The sequence below is a fragment of the Pan paniscus genome, chromosome 17 (assembly GCF_029289425.2).
Source record: "Pan paniscus chromosome 17, NHGRI_mPanPan1-v2.0_pri, whole genome shotgun sequence".
NCBI lineage: Eukaryota > Metazoa > Chordata > Mammalia > Primates > Hominidae > Pan > Pan paniscus.
In genome coordinates this window covers 65,304,622-65,317,677 of record NC_073266.2, presented here as the reverse complement: position 1 = coordinate 65,317,677, position 13,056 = coordinate 65,304,622, and positions in this window count along the sequence as shown.

Below are 13,056 nucleotides of genomic sequence, written 5' to 3'. Positions count from 1 at the left end.
TTTATGGGACCTATGACATTTTGGCATGGCCTTGGCCTTCTGATCCTGGCGTCCTTTCTGCCTTATATCCATGGGTGTGGATGATTCTAAGCCTCTTTCTTTGGGAGTTATTCTTTTCCTCCCCACAATGGTGCCAAGCTGGCTCCCACACTGTGGGTTGGAGGGCTGGAGTTGAGCAGTGGGGAGTGTGTAGGAGGAGGCAGGACAGAGGCTACCCATCAGGAGACTCGTGACACAGTCTTGCCTCCATCTCTCCACCCACAGCTGTGTGGCCTTGGTCAAGCCACTTCCCCTTCTGAGTCCCAGTTTTCTTACCAGTAAAGGGGAGATTGGGGAGTTGGGAAGATGAGTGCTTTTCAAATTGGGAGGAGGCTGGAGACCAACAAAGATGGTAAGAGACACCAAGAGTGGGGCTGGCTCACCAGCTATTTTTGCTGTTTTAAAAACCCCACCTAAATGCTGGGTTTTTCTCCAGCATGAGCCTGAGCAGGACAGTCAAGGTTGAGCATCTGTCAGTGCACCTGCTTTGCTCATGAGAGCCTGTGGCCAGGAGATACATGTTTTTAGATGAAAAATACAGGACACATGCATGAATTCTTAATTTGTACAATTTAGTTGGCAAGCAGCTCTTAAAACAAGTCTCCTGAGATGGCGCATACTAAAAGTTGTCTCTGGTTTTGAAAAGATGGAACCACTGAGTTTTGGGCCCCAGGTTACCTCCTGCTCTACACCTATGATAATAGTCCCACACTGGGGTGGCAACCCTCCTCTCGGTGATCCAGGTGGATGGCAACCCCACCTGGATGGCTGGTCGATGGCTGTGCCCATAACTCCCTCCCTCCCCTGGTCATGTTACATCCTGCCTCTTCAGATTAGAATTCAAGGTCACCTGATATAGGAGAGTTTCCATCTCCAATTTGCAGGCAGTTGCCAACACCATCCTTGGCAATTTTTGTCTGTACCTCTGTGCTGAGCATGGTTTTTGTATATGTCTTTGTATTGAATGTGGCATACCTTCCTTTAAGATGTGAAGCTCCTTGAGCATTGGAACAGAGTTATTCCAGCTAGAACTGGATCTGGGGCTATGGATTCTTCCAGCTTGTGGCCAGGACCTGCGTGTCTGGTGCTGCAGTGTCAGGCTCAATGAACAAGAGGCTCAGAGCTTGGGTTGACGATGGTCAGCACATCTGGTGAGGGGCAAAGCCGGAAAGCCAAGCTGAGTCTCACTGATTCCCTTCACAGTGCTCTTCTCTCCTCAGCAATGCAGAGCCATGCCACAGCCCATCTGGCTCAAGGAGGCCTCTGGACTCAGAGGGCAGGACAGCCCTTAGGGGGCCTAATAACAAAACCTGTAATAGCAACCGTGGTGGGAGAGAGAAGTGTTTTCCCAAGCTTGGAAGAAACACTGTGCAAAGGAGACATGGGCGCAAGGCTGACTTCAGAGGCAGGCAGAGGTGTCTGTTGAAAGTCTGGGCTTGTCTTGACTTACATGGACCCCCTAAGGTGACTCCTGGAGGCACACAAGCGCAGTGGAGAATCATGAAGCCACAGAGATTGCTATTGTTCATCCACCTCCCCCGTCTTCTCTAGTAGTATAATTTTGCTTGCTATTTTTTTTTAAGTGAGGCACTTGGCTGCCCAACATAAAGGTTACATTTCCTAGTCTCCCTGGCTGTGACTAAGTTCTAGCCTGTGGGGATGTAAGCAAAAGTGAGGAAGTGTTCTTAGAAAGAAGGGATGTTCCTTTTTCTTCTCCTTTTCTTTTTGCTGCTCTCTGAAAAGCAGATGAGATGGCTGGTGCTGGAGGAGCAATCTTGGGCCTTGAAATGACCTTGTGAACCACACATGATGGAACTCCAAGATAAAAGCCACCTCGTCATGACACTATGGGGTGTCTCAGCAGCCCTGGTCCACCTACTTTTCATCTTGGGTGTGAGATAGAAGTAAGTTTCTATTTTATTTAGGCCAGTGTTTCTTTGAGGTTTCTGTCCCTTAATCCTAAGCTCCAGAGAACACCTTATTCCTTTTTCCAGTTTTCTTGTAGTTCTTCTGATTACCTTTTGATGCTGGTTTATCACGAACACTCTCTACAACTTGTTAAAACTCCCCTGTCTTGGTAAAAAGAGAGCAGAACTTATTCAGGCTCTTAGCCTTTGGTAGGCAGTAGATCTAAGTGTAATTTATTGACATTGTTTTGTTTTGTTTCTATGGTATTTATTTTTAGGTTACCATTTACTTAAAGTAAATGATATTACTTTTCCATTTACAATAGTGACATGAGGTCATTTTCCTTTTTAAATAATTTACTTAAGCAAAAACAATTGAGTCGATTCAAAAGATATTAAGTGACTAAGAGTGCAGGTTATGTCAGCCATGGCCGAAATCAAAGAGGTGGCTGGAGGATGACAGTGTTTGGGAAGCAAGGCTCTAGGTTGCGCTGCTTCAGAAAAAATTGTCTAAATATTCTTCCTCTAATATTTTATGGCTTTCATTTTTGATAATTCAAAATATTCTTGTAATGGGGCTCCCCCAGACCAAGCATAGTAGTTAAGAGTGTGAGCTCTGAAGCTAGACTCCCTGGGTTCAATTTCTTGCTCCTCTAATTGCTAGCTGTGTAACCTTGGGCAAATTACTGTACCTCTCTGTGCTCAACATCTCATCTGTAAAATGGAGCTGATGATGTGTTTGGGAGTACTAAGTGACTAATTGCTCATAAAGTACTGAACGGAGTGTCTTGTGTGTATTAAATGTGCAATAAATGGCAGCTATTATTGTTCTTGGTTTGTGTGACTTGAACACACCAACATGTCGATGTTGAGAGCTTTATATTAAGCTTTTTGGAGTAGAATAACTCTGATTTGATGCTTGAAGAGTTTCATATTGTAAAGGGAAGGTACACCACATTCAACCCAGAGAAATATACAAAAGCCATTCTCAACATGGAGCTACAAACAAAAATCACCGAGGATGGTCTTGGCAACTGCCAGCAAATTGGAGATGGAAATTCTCCAAATCAGGTGACCTTGAATTCTAATCTTTAGAAGGAAGGTGTCCTTTTAGAAGTCCTTTTCTGATATTTTGTAGAACGTCCCTCAATTTGGATTTGTCTGATGCTTTCTGATGGTTAGAGTGAGGTTATAGAATTTTGGGAGGAAGACCACAGAGGTGATGTGTCCTTCTCAGTGCATAGTATCAGGGCGTGTGTGGTATCACTAGGTCTTATTATGGTGATGTTAACTTTGATCACTCGATTTAGGTGGTGTCTGTCAGCTTTATCCATGACAAAGTTAATATTTTCTTCTTCTTACACTCTGTTAGAAGAGATTCACTATGTCCCAGCCCACACTCAAGGAGAGGGAAATTAAGGTCCACCTCAAAGGGAGGGGTATCAAAGAATTTGTTAACATTTCTCACTACAGTAACTAATAAGTATTTTGAGGAAGATATTTTGAATATACGTCCTGTTTTTTCTTAAACTTTTACCTGTTAATGTTAGCATTCATTCAGAGATGGAGCCTGCCTCTGCTTACAGTAATTGTAATTGAGATGTTCTAATGGTGATCTTCTATTTCTGTCATTTGTTCTACATTTATTAGTTGGAATTATTATTTTTTTTTTACAGGCAGGGTCTCGTTCTGTCACCCAGGCTGGAGTGTAGTGACATGATCACAGCTTACTGCAGCTTCAACCTCCTGGGTTCAAGTGATCCTCCCACCTCAGCTTCCTGAGTAGCTGGGACTACAGTCATATGCCACCATGCCCAGCTATTAGTTGGAGTTTATTTGCTTATCCAATCGTTTATTTATTTTGTTCTTTAGGATTTAATTCAATAACATCATATTGGGAGTCTTTTCAGAGTGGCTTGTGTCCTTTGACATGACCCCATTTTTTTTTTTGAACACTTTCTTTCTTTCTGGTACCACAGGATACTCTTAGTTCATCTTGTATTTTTCTTACTCCCACTCTGGATCAACCATTTCTCCAAGAAGCCCTGATTCCTTTTACTGGGAAATGGTATTTAGAAACCAAAATCTTGGTATTAGATGTGCACATTGCTATTGGGATGTCACTGTTTCTAAGTCCTTTCAGTAGACAGAGATAGAAATATGTATCTATCTATCTATCTAATCTCTATTGTGGTGATCATAAATGAGTTTGTGCTGATGTCTCTAACACTAATTCAATGCAACAGATTTCATTACAGTTTTCTGCCTTTGCTTATTTGTAACTTCTTTGTCCAATAGTGAGAAACTTGATTTTCATTTCTGTAATGTATTTACTTATTTGTTCAACCCTAGTGTATATATAAAATAGTTTCAGAATCTAACAGTATCCCTATAGGAAACAAATTTACTAATGAAGACACAATGTTTGTGTAGTTCTCTTTGTCTTTTACCTTACAGCATTTAGGCAAAACACTGCTTTTGAAAGTCAGAATGCGTTAGGTCAAAAGCATTATTTTAGAAGTTGAAACCTAAATTTAAAATATACTTATTCTGTGTGCAGGCAATGTCATTTTTAGGATTTTATATACTCTGTCAAATGTGTAAAAATATATGTGCAAGAATGTTTGCTGCAGCATGATTCGTAACAGTGAAAAATGGAGAAATACTAAAATGTCATTTAGAAGGGATCACATTAAATACATTGTGGCACATAAATATTATGACACATGCATGCAATAAAATGCTATATAGCCAATGAAAATAAATAAAATCATTTTATTTGTAATGATTTGGAAATTAACAAAAAATAAAAAACACATTTATTATAGTATGATTTATTTGGTGTAGACGAATGCAATATACATATACTTACTGATGAGGAGTGGAGCTGGAGTTGGGGGAGGTGTCTGAGGAGGATTGAAAGACTAATTTTTATTCTCTGTTCTACTCTGTGCTATATGATTTTTTCTTATCTGAATATACATTACTTTTATAAAAGAAAACATTTAAAAGTGAAAAAAAAACTTGAAAAGAGAGGCATAAATGGGTACATGGAGGAGGTTTAATAAATAGTAGCTGGTTCCATTTCTGATCTGGTGGAATGAGCTCCTGATAAACTTGTAATCCTACAAATAATAATAAATTCTGGAAAAAATACAAAAAAGCAATGGCTTGAAGCCTCTGCAGAGTGAGAAAAATCAGGGAGAATTTGGAAGGGAGTTGAGACTTGGAAAAAAGGACTGGCACATGGTGAATTTTCTGTTCTAATGGCTTCAGGCTGAAAACTGCTTGCTATGGCATTGTATGGAGTGACTAAAACCCTGATAGAAAATCTATCACCTTTCTGGCCTGAAATGTTCGAGGACAGAGCCTGGGGTGGCCACAGCCACTGGAACATGTAAGGATAATCCCAAAAAGAGGAGAGCCAGAAAGAGCAACTCTTAAGTTCTGTGCATGCATTCAGATATCCAAACTGAGGGACATTGGTTAACCCTTGTACCGTACATGTGCTTGCAGGTAAGGCTAACAGAACTGAACTGAGATTTGAATTGCTATCTACTTAAGGCAATTCAACTGAACTTTGAGTCTATCAAGTTAATTGTCTTCTAAAACAATAACATTAGCATTCTTTGGAAGAATATAATAGAGTTTAGAATCTCCATGATATAAAATTCACAGTCTATGGTGCAGTCCAAAATAACCTGACATTCAAAGAACCAGAAAAATATGACTTTTCCTAAGTGAAAAGACAATCAATGGAGGTCAATTGTAAGACACCCTGCTAGAATGATCACATAAGAACTTTGAAGCCACTATTATATGCATGCTCAATGAGGTAATGGAAAATGTATTCATGTGATTGAAAAGATAGGAAAACTCAACAGAGAAATATAAACAAGAGCCATATGAATTTTCTAGAGCTGAAAAGTAGCATATTTGAACTAAAAAATTTGTAGAGTTCATAGCAGTGTGGACCTAATAGCAGAATGGAGATGTCCCCCACCCCCCACCCCCCAAAAAGAATCAGGGAAGGTACATCAATGAAAATTATCTAATCTGAAGAAGAAAGAGAAAAAAATGTTAAAAAAATGAACAAAGCTTCCAGGAGCTGTGGAACATATGTATGTGTACTTAGAGTCTCAGATGGGGAGGAGAGAAAGAATGGGGTAGAAAAAATATTTGAAGAAATAGTGGATGAAAATTTTCCAAATCTGGTGAAAGGTATAAATGTATAGATTCAAAAAATGTGGTAAAACTCAAGTAGGATAAATGCTAAGAAAACCACATCTAGGTACATTAGAGTGAAACCATTGAAAATCAAAGATAAAGAGAAAATTTGGAAGCATCCAGAGAAAACAACACATGACATTCTGGGGAACAATAATTTTAACATCCACAGATTTCTCATGAGAAAACATGGAGGCCAGAAAATAGTGGAACACCATCTTTAAAGTTCTGAAAGAAGAAGAGAAAAAAACCTGTCAACCCAAAATTCTGTACCCAGCAAACATATTCTTCAAAAAAAAAAAAAAAGAAAACAAATAGACATTTATTTATTTACTTTTTACATTTCCAACAGACCTGCACTGGAAGAAAAGCAAAGGACATTCTTTAAGCTGAAAAGAAATTATATAAGAGAGAAACTTGGACCTCTAGGAAAGAATAAGGAACATCAGTAATGGTAAATATCTGGGTAAATATATATGATTATTATTATTTTTTTTATTTTTATTTGAGACAGGGTTTCTCTTCTGTGCCCAGGCTGGAGTGCAGTGGGACACTCTTGGCTCACTACAACCTCCACTTCCCAGGCTTAAGTGGTCCTCCTGCTTCAGCTTCCTGAGTAGCTTGGACTACAGGTGTGTGCCACCACACCTGGCAAATTGTTGTATTTTTAGTAGAGGCGGGGTTTTGCCATGTTGGTCAGGCTGCTCTCAAACTGCTGACCTCAAGTGATCTGCCTGTCTCAGCCTCCCAAAGTGCTGGGATTACAGGCGTGAGCCACTATACCTGGCCGTAAGATTATTTTTTAATTTCAATTTCCTTAAAATACATATGACTATTTTGGCTAGGCACAGTGGCTCACACCTGTAATCCCAGCACTTTGGGAGGCTGAGGCAGGTGGATTGCTTGAGCCCAGGAGTTTGAGACCAGCCTGGGCAACATGGTGAAACCTCATCTCTACAAAAAATACAAATATTAGCCAGTTGTGGTGGCACATGCCTGTGGACCCAGCAACTCAGGAGGCTGAGGTGGGAGGATCACCTGAGCCTGGGAGGTTGAGGCTGCAGTGAGCTTTGATCATGCCACTGCATTCCAGCCTGGGTGACAGAATGAGACCCTGTCACAAATACATACGTACATATATACATACATAAGACTATTTTAAAAAGAAAGCATAGTGTTTCTTGCAGGCTACAGTATATGTGGATGTAATATAAATGGCAGTTACAGCATAGGGAGTGCTGTGAGTGGGGTGGGGTGAGGGATAAATGTAACTGTACAGTTGTAAAGCATCCAAATTTTATGGGAAGGGACACAATATCAACTCTGTGAGAGATTAAGGATGCACACTGTAATCCCTAGTGTAACCTCTAAAAAATAATGCAAATAGTTCTAGCTAAGACGCCAATAGCTATATTAAAACATAATTCTAGAATATACTGCAATAGTCCAAAGATGGAAGGAAAGGAGGAACAGGGGAACAAAAACTGAGAAGGCATAAACAGAAGATAGGTAATGAAATGATAGACTTAGCTCCAATCCTATCAACAATTAAATTAAATATTAATGGACTAAGTAAGCACCCTAATTAATAAATAGTAATTCACATTATTATTATCATCACTACCACTATAGACTGTAGAAGAGTGTGGTCATCTTCTTTTCTGGTCCATCTTTTAGAATATCACTCAGCCCATGAGCATCTAAGGTTTGGCTTTGAGTTATCTGCTGCTTTTGGAATAACCTTACTTGTCTCCCCAGCAAGCAGGCAGGGTGCCCCTGAAAAGGCCATCTCTCTGCCCTTTCTGTCCCTGCTGAGTGCCTAGGCTAAGCTCATCTTGGATGCTTAGAGCAGCACAGATGCAGAGCAGCACAGAATCAGCACCAGAGAAGATACTAGGACTATTGAATCTATCTTGAAAAATGCCTGAGTTTCTCTTGATAGAAATCTGTCAACCAAGATTAGTCTCTAAGCAGAACTTTTTTTTTTTGAGATAGAATTTTGCTCTTGATGCCCAGGCTGGAGGGCAGTGGCGTGATCTCAGCTCACTGCAACCTCTGCCCCCCCAGGTTCAAGTGATTCTCCTGCCTCAGCCTCCCGAATAGCTGGGATTACAGGCACCTGCCACCATGCCTGACTAATTGGTTTTTTTTTTTTGTATTTTTAGTAGAAACGGGGTTTCACCATTTTAGCCAGGCTAGTCTCGAACTCCTGACCTCAGGTGATCTGCCTTGCCTTAGCCTCCCAAAGCGTTGGGATTACAGGCATGAGCCAATGCACCTGGCTCTAAGCAGAATTTTAAAGATAATTAGCATGCACATAATATGTTTTGAAATTCTGTACAAAAAGATTTGCAGTAAAAAATCTGCCTCCCTCCTATCCTGTATCCTTGAATCAATTTGAAAGAAGTTTTTAATGTGTTTAGCCTGAACTACCTCTTGCAGGGGTGGGGCTGGGGGGCCTAGAGACACTAGCAGCAGGAGCAGTTGGGTTTTACATTTTCTACTCAAGCAGATGTCTGCCTCATGTTCTTTTTTTAGCATTTGAAACCGACTTCCTGGAATCTATGTCCTCACTATGGCAAGTGATAGTTGTTTTTATGGAAAAAAATGTAGCTAAGCATGGTGGACTGGTCTTGCCAGCTTCATAAAATACAGAATTTGCATGAAGGTGAAAGTCCTTTGTAACTAGGAGTTGAAGAGGTGTGGGTGGGGAGGGTACCCAGAAATAGTCTCTGCCGGTTAAATTTCAGGATTAAAAAAAGGTCATTGGTAAAACACCATTTAATATTGAAATGGTTTGGGATTTTGTTTTTCTGCAAAGGACAGAAGTAGAGTGGAAATGTGAGAAGGTCATGGACTATGAAATCTAACAGGATTGGTTTTCATCCTCATTCTACCACTAATAGCTTTGGCAAGTCACCTCTCTAAGCCTTAGTTCTGCCATCTGTGAAATGATCCTGGAATAAAGTAAATATTCAACAAGTACAGTTTTCTTACCCAACTCTTCCTCTCTGTGTTTTGGTGTTTTCCCATTATCTTACACTGCATAACAAACCATCCCAAAACTTAGTGGATTAAAATAAGCAAAACATTCATTTTTCTCAGTGCAGAGGCAGCTTCTGATATGGCTCCTGGGATTCTCACCCTTGGATAATCCCTTCCTCTGGAGCATGAGATAGATGTCGTGACTTGATTCCAATGAATAGAACATGGCAACAGAGATGGGATGTTGCTTCCGTGATTAGGTTATAAAAGACTGAAACTTTAGTGTTGCTACCATTTTCACTCTACTGCCTTCTTGGCTTGTGTGAAGTAAGCCATTGTGTTGGGGAGACCCATGTGACAAAGAGCTGCAAGCCATAATTCCGCAGGCCTCAAGGAAATGAACACTGCCAGCAACCACCTGAGTGAGCTTGGAAGCATTGCCTTCCCACCTTGAGGCAATGAAAGCTCCAGCTGACATCTTGATTACCACCTGTGAAGGACGCTGACACAGAGGACCCAGCTGAGCCGTGCCCACAGTCCTGAAACACTAGGTTAGCAAAGAGGCTGTGAGAAAATAAATGTCTCGAGCCAGTTGGTTATGGGGTAACTTGTTATGCAGCAATATGTAACTAACTCATCAGGAATCCACAGTTGGGGAAGGGCCTGGCAGGGATAACATGGCTCTGTTCCACTTGTTGTCAGCTGGGGTGGGCATAGAGGCTGGGGACTGAAGTCACGTGAAGGCTCTTGCACTCTCTCAGTCACATGCCTGGAATTAATGTCAGCCGTGGCATGAGACTTTAGCTGGGGAACTTGTTGGAACACACGTGCATGGCCTCTCTATGAGGCCTGGGCTTCCTCATAGCAAGAAAGCTGGGTCCCAAGAGGAGGGAGGGAAAGAGAGAGAGAGAGAGAGAAAACCAGATAGAAGCTGTATCACTTTTTCTAACCTCACATCAGAAACCATGGCATCAGGTCCACTAGATTTTATTCCTTAGAAGAAATCCCCGAGGGGGCTGAGCAGGATACTCAAGGGGAAGGGAATTAGACTCCACCTTTCGTAAGAGGGTTGTCCGATAATCAGGAAATCCATGTGGGATCAGAAACGTTGCTGCGGTGGTTTTTGGAAAATGGCATCTGCCGCTCTTGGGAAACGCAGTCCCTCTGCTTCCATCAGGTGTCTTCTTCTTGTCATTATTTGCCTTAACTTTAGTTGACCCTCTTTAGGGGATAGGGTACTTAGGTAAGACAATATTTCAGAAAAGTCTTCTTCCTAAACCATTCCACTTCCCAGGGAATCAATATGGCCATAGGCTCTAAATGCCTTAGGAATAAGACTTTCCCCCTTTTGTTTTCTTTGAAGACAAAATCTAAGTGTTGTGCACAATATACTTGGGTAACTCATAGTTTTAGTTTTTTATTTTATTTTTTGAGACAGTGTCTTGCTCGTCACTCAGGTTGGGAGTGCAGTGGTGCAAGCCCTCCTGGGCTCAAGTGATCCTCCCACCTCAGCCTCCCAAATAGCCGGGACCACAGGCGTGTGCCACCATGCCTGGCTAATTTTTTGATTTTTTGTAGAGAGGGGGTCTTGCTATGTTGCCCAGGCTGGCCTTGAACTCTTGGGCTCAAGTGATCCTCCCACCTTGGCCACTGCACCTGGCCTAACTCAGTTTTGACCAGGAGGAAGCCCTGAAGCTCAATTGTTGCTCACTGACTCACTGGAAAGCCACTTGCTTGGTGACGTATCAGTTCTCTGCTTGAGCAAATCTGCAAAGACAATGCTTCTGAGAATATCCTGCAATTCTTTTCTTGAGGAGGGAGGGAGAGAGGGAGAAAGAAGAGAGAGAGAGGGAGGAGAGGGAGGCAGAGCAGAGAAGAAATATAAATCCAGATAGACGAGTGGGATTGAAACGTGAAAAGAAGGAAAAGAACGGAAACCGTAAAACACAAGAGACCAATGGCCCAATTCCATCCGAATAAGGAAGTAAGAGATAACACTGTTTTTGTTTTGTTTTGTTAGAGACAGCATCTTGCTGTGTTACCCGGGCTGGAGTGCAGTGGCACAATCATAGCTCACTGCAGTCTTGACCTCTTGGGCTCAAGTAATCCCCCTGCCTCAGCCTCCTGAGTAGCTAGGACTACAGGAGCACACCACCACACCCAGCTGATTTAAAACATTTTTTTTTTTGTAGAGATGAGCTCTTATTGTGTTGCCCAGGCTGATCTCAAAACCCTGGCCTCAAGTGATCCTCCTGTCTTGGCCTCCCAAAGCTCTGCGATTATAGGTGTGCGCCACTACGTCTGGCTAATACTGTTTTTTAAAAACATCTTTATTGGGATACAATTCACATACCATACAATTCACTCATTTAGATTGTACAATTCCATGGTTTTTAGTGTGTTCACAAGAGTTGTACAATTTTCAGCACAATTAATTTTAGAACATTTTCATCATCCTAAAAAGAAACCCTGTATCCACTAGCGTGGGCACTAGTGTAGTGACCACTCCCCAACTCCCTCCACCCTCCCAGCCCTAGGCAACTGCTAATCTACTTTCTGTCTCTATAGATTTGCCTTTTCTGGACATTTCATATAAATGAAATCATTCTATATGTGGTCTTTTGGCTTTTTTCACTTAGCATAATGTTTTCAAGATTCATTTATGTTGTAGTATATATCAAGACTTCCTTTTTATGGCTGAATGATATTCCATTGCACACATATGCTACATTTTGTTTATCCATTTATCAGTTGATGAACATTTGGGTAGTTTATTTTTTGGCTGTTATGAATGCTGTTGATATGAACATTAATGTACAGCAGGGGTCCCCAACATTCATCTATAGCAGGGATAGCTGTCCATGGCCTGTTAGGAACCAGGCTGCCCAGCAGGAGGTGAGTGGTGGGTATTGAGTGAAGCTTCATGTGTATTGACAGCTGCTCTCCATTGCTTGCATTACCTCCCGAGCTTCACCTCCTGTTAGATCAGCAGAGGCATTAGACTCTCATAGGAGCACAAACCCTATTGTGAACTGCACATGTGAAGGATCTAGGTTACACACTCCTTATAAGAATCTATTGCCTGATGATCTATCATTGTCTCCCATCACCCCCAGATAGTACTGTCTAGTTGCAGGAAAACAGGCTCAGGGCTCCCACTGATTCTACATTATGGTGACTTGTATAATTATTTCACTGTATATTACAATGTAATAATAGTAGAAATAAAGTACACAATAAATGTAATGTGCTTGAATCATCTTGAAATCCCCCTCCCCAGTCTGCGGAAAAATTGTCTCCTATGAAACTGGTCCCTGGTGCTAGAAAGGTTGGGGACCGCTGGTGTACAGGATTTTATGTAAGCATATGTACTTGGGTATATACTTAAGAGTGGAATGGCTGGGTCATATGGTAACTCTATATTTAACATTTTGAGGAACTGACACATTGTTTTCCAAAGTGGCTACACTCTCACCAACATATACAAAGGTTCCAATTTCCCTACAACCTCACCACATTCTCTGTCTTTTCTATTATAGCCACCCTAGTGGGTGTGAAGTGGTATGTCACTGTGGTTTTGATTTCCATTTCCTTAATAGCTAGTGATGTTGGGCATCCTTCCCTGTGCTCACTGGCCATTTATAGATCTTCTTTGAAGAAATGGCTATTCAGATTCTTTGCCCATTTTTAAATTAGCTTATTTGTCTTTTCATTATGGAGTTGAAAGAGTGCTTTGCATATTCTGGATACAAGCTCCTTATCAGATAATATGATTTGCAAACATTTTAGCTTATTCTGTGGATATTTTCACTTTCTTGATGGTATTGTTTGTAACACAGAACTTTGTAATTTTAATGCAGTGCATTTCATCTATTTTTTTATTTTGTTGTTTGGGCTT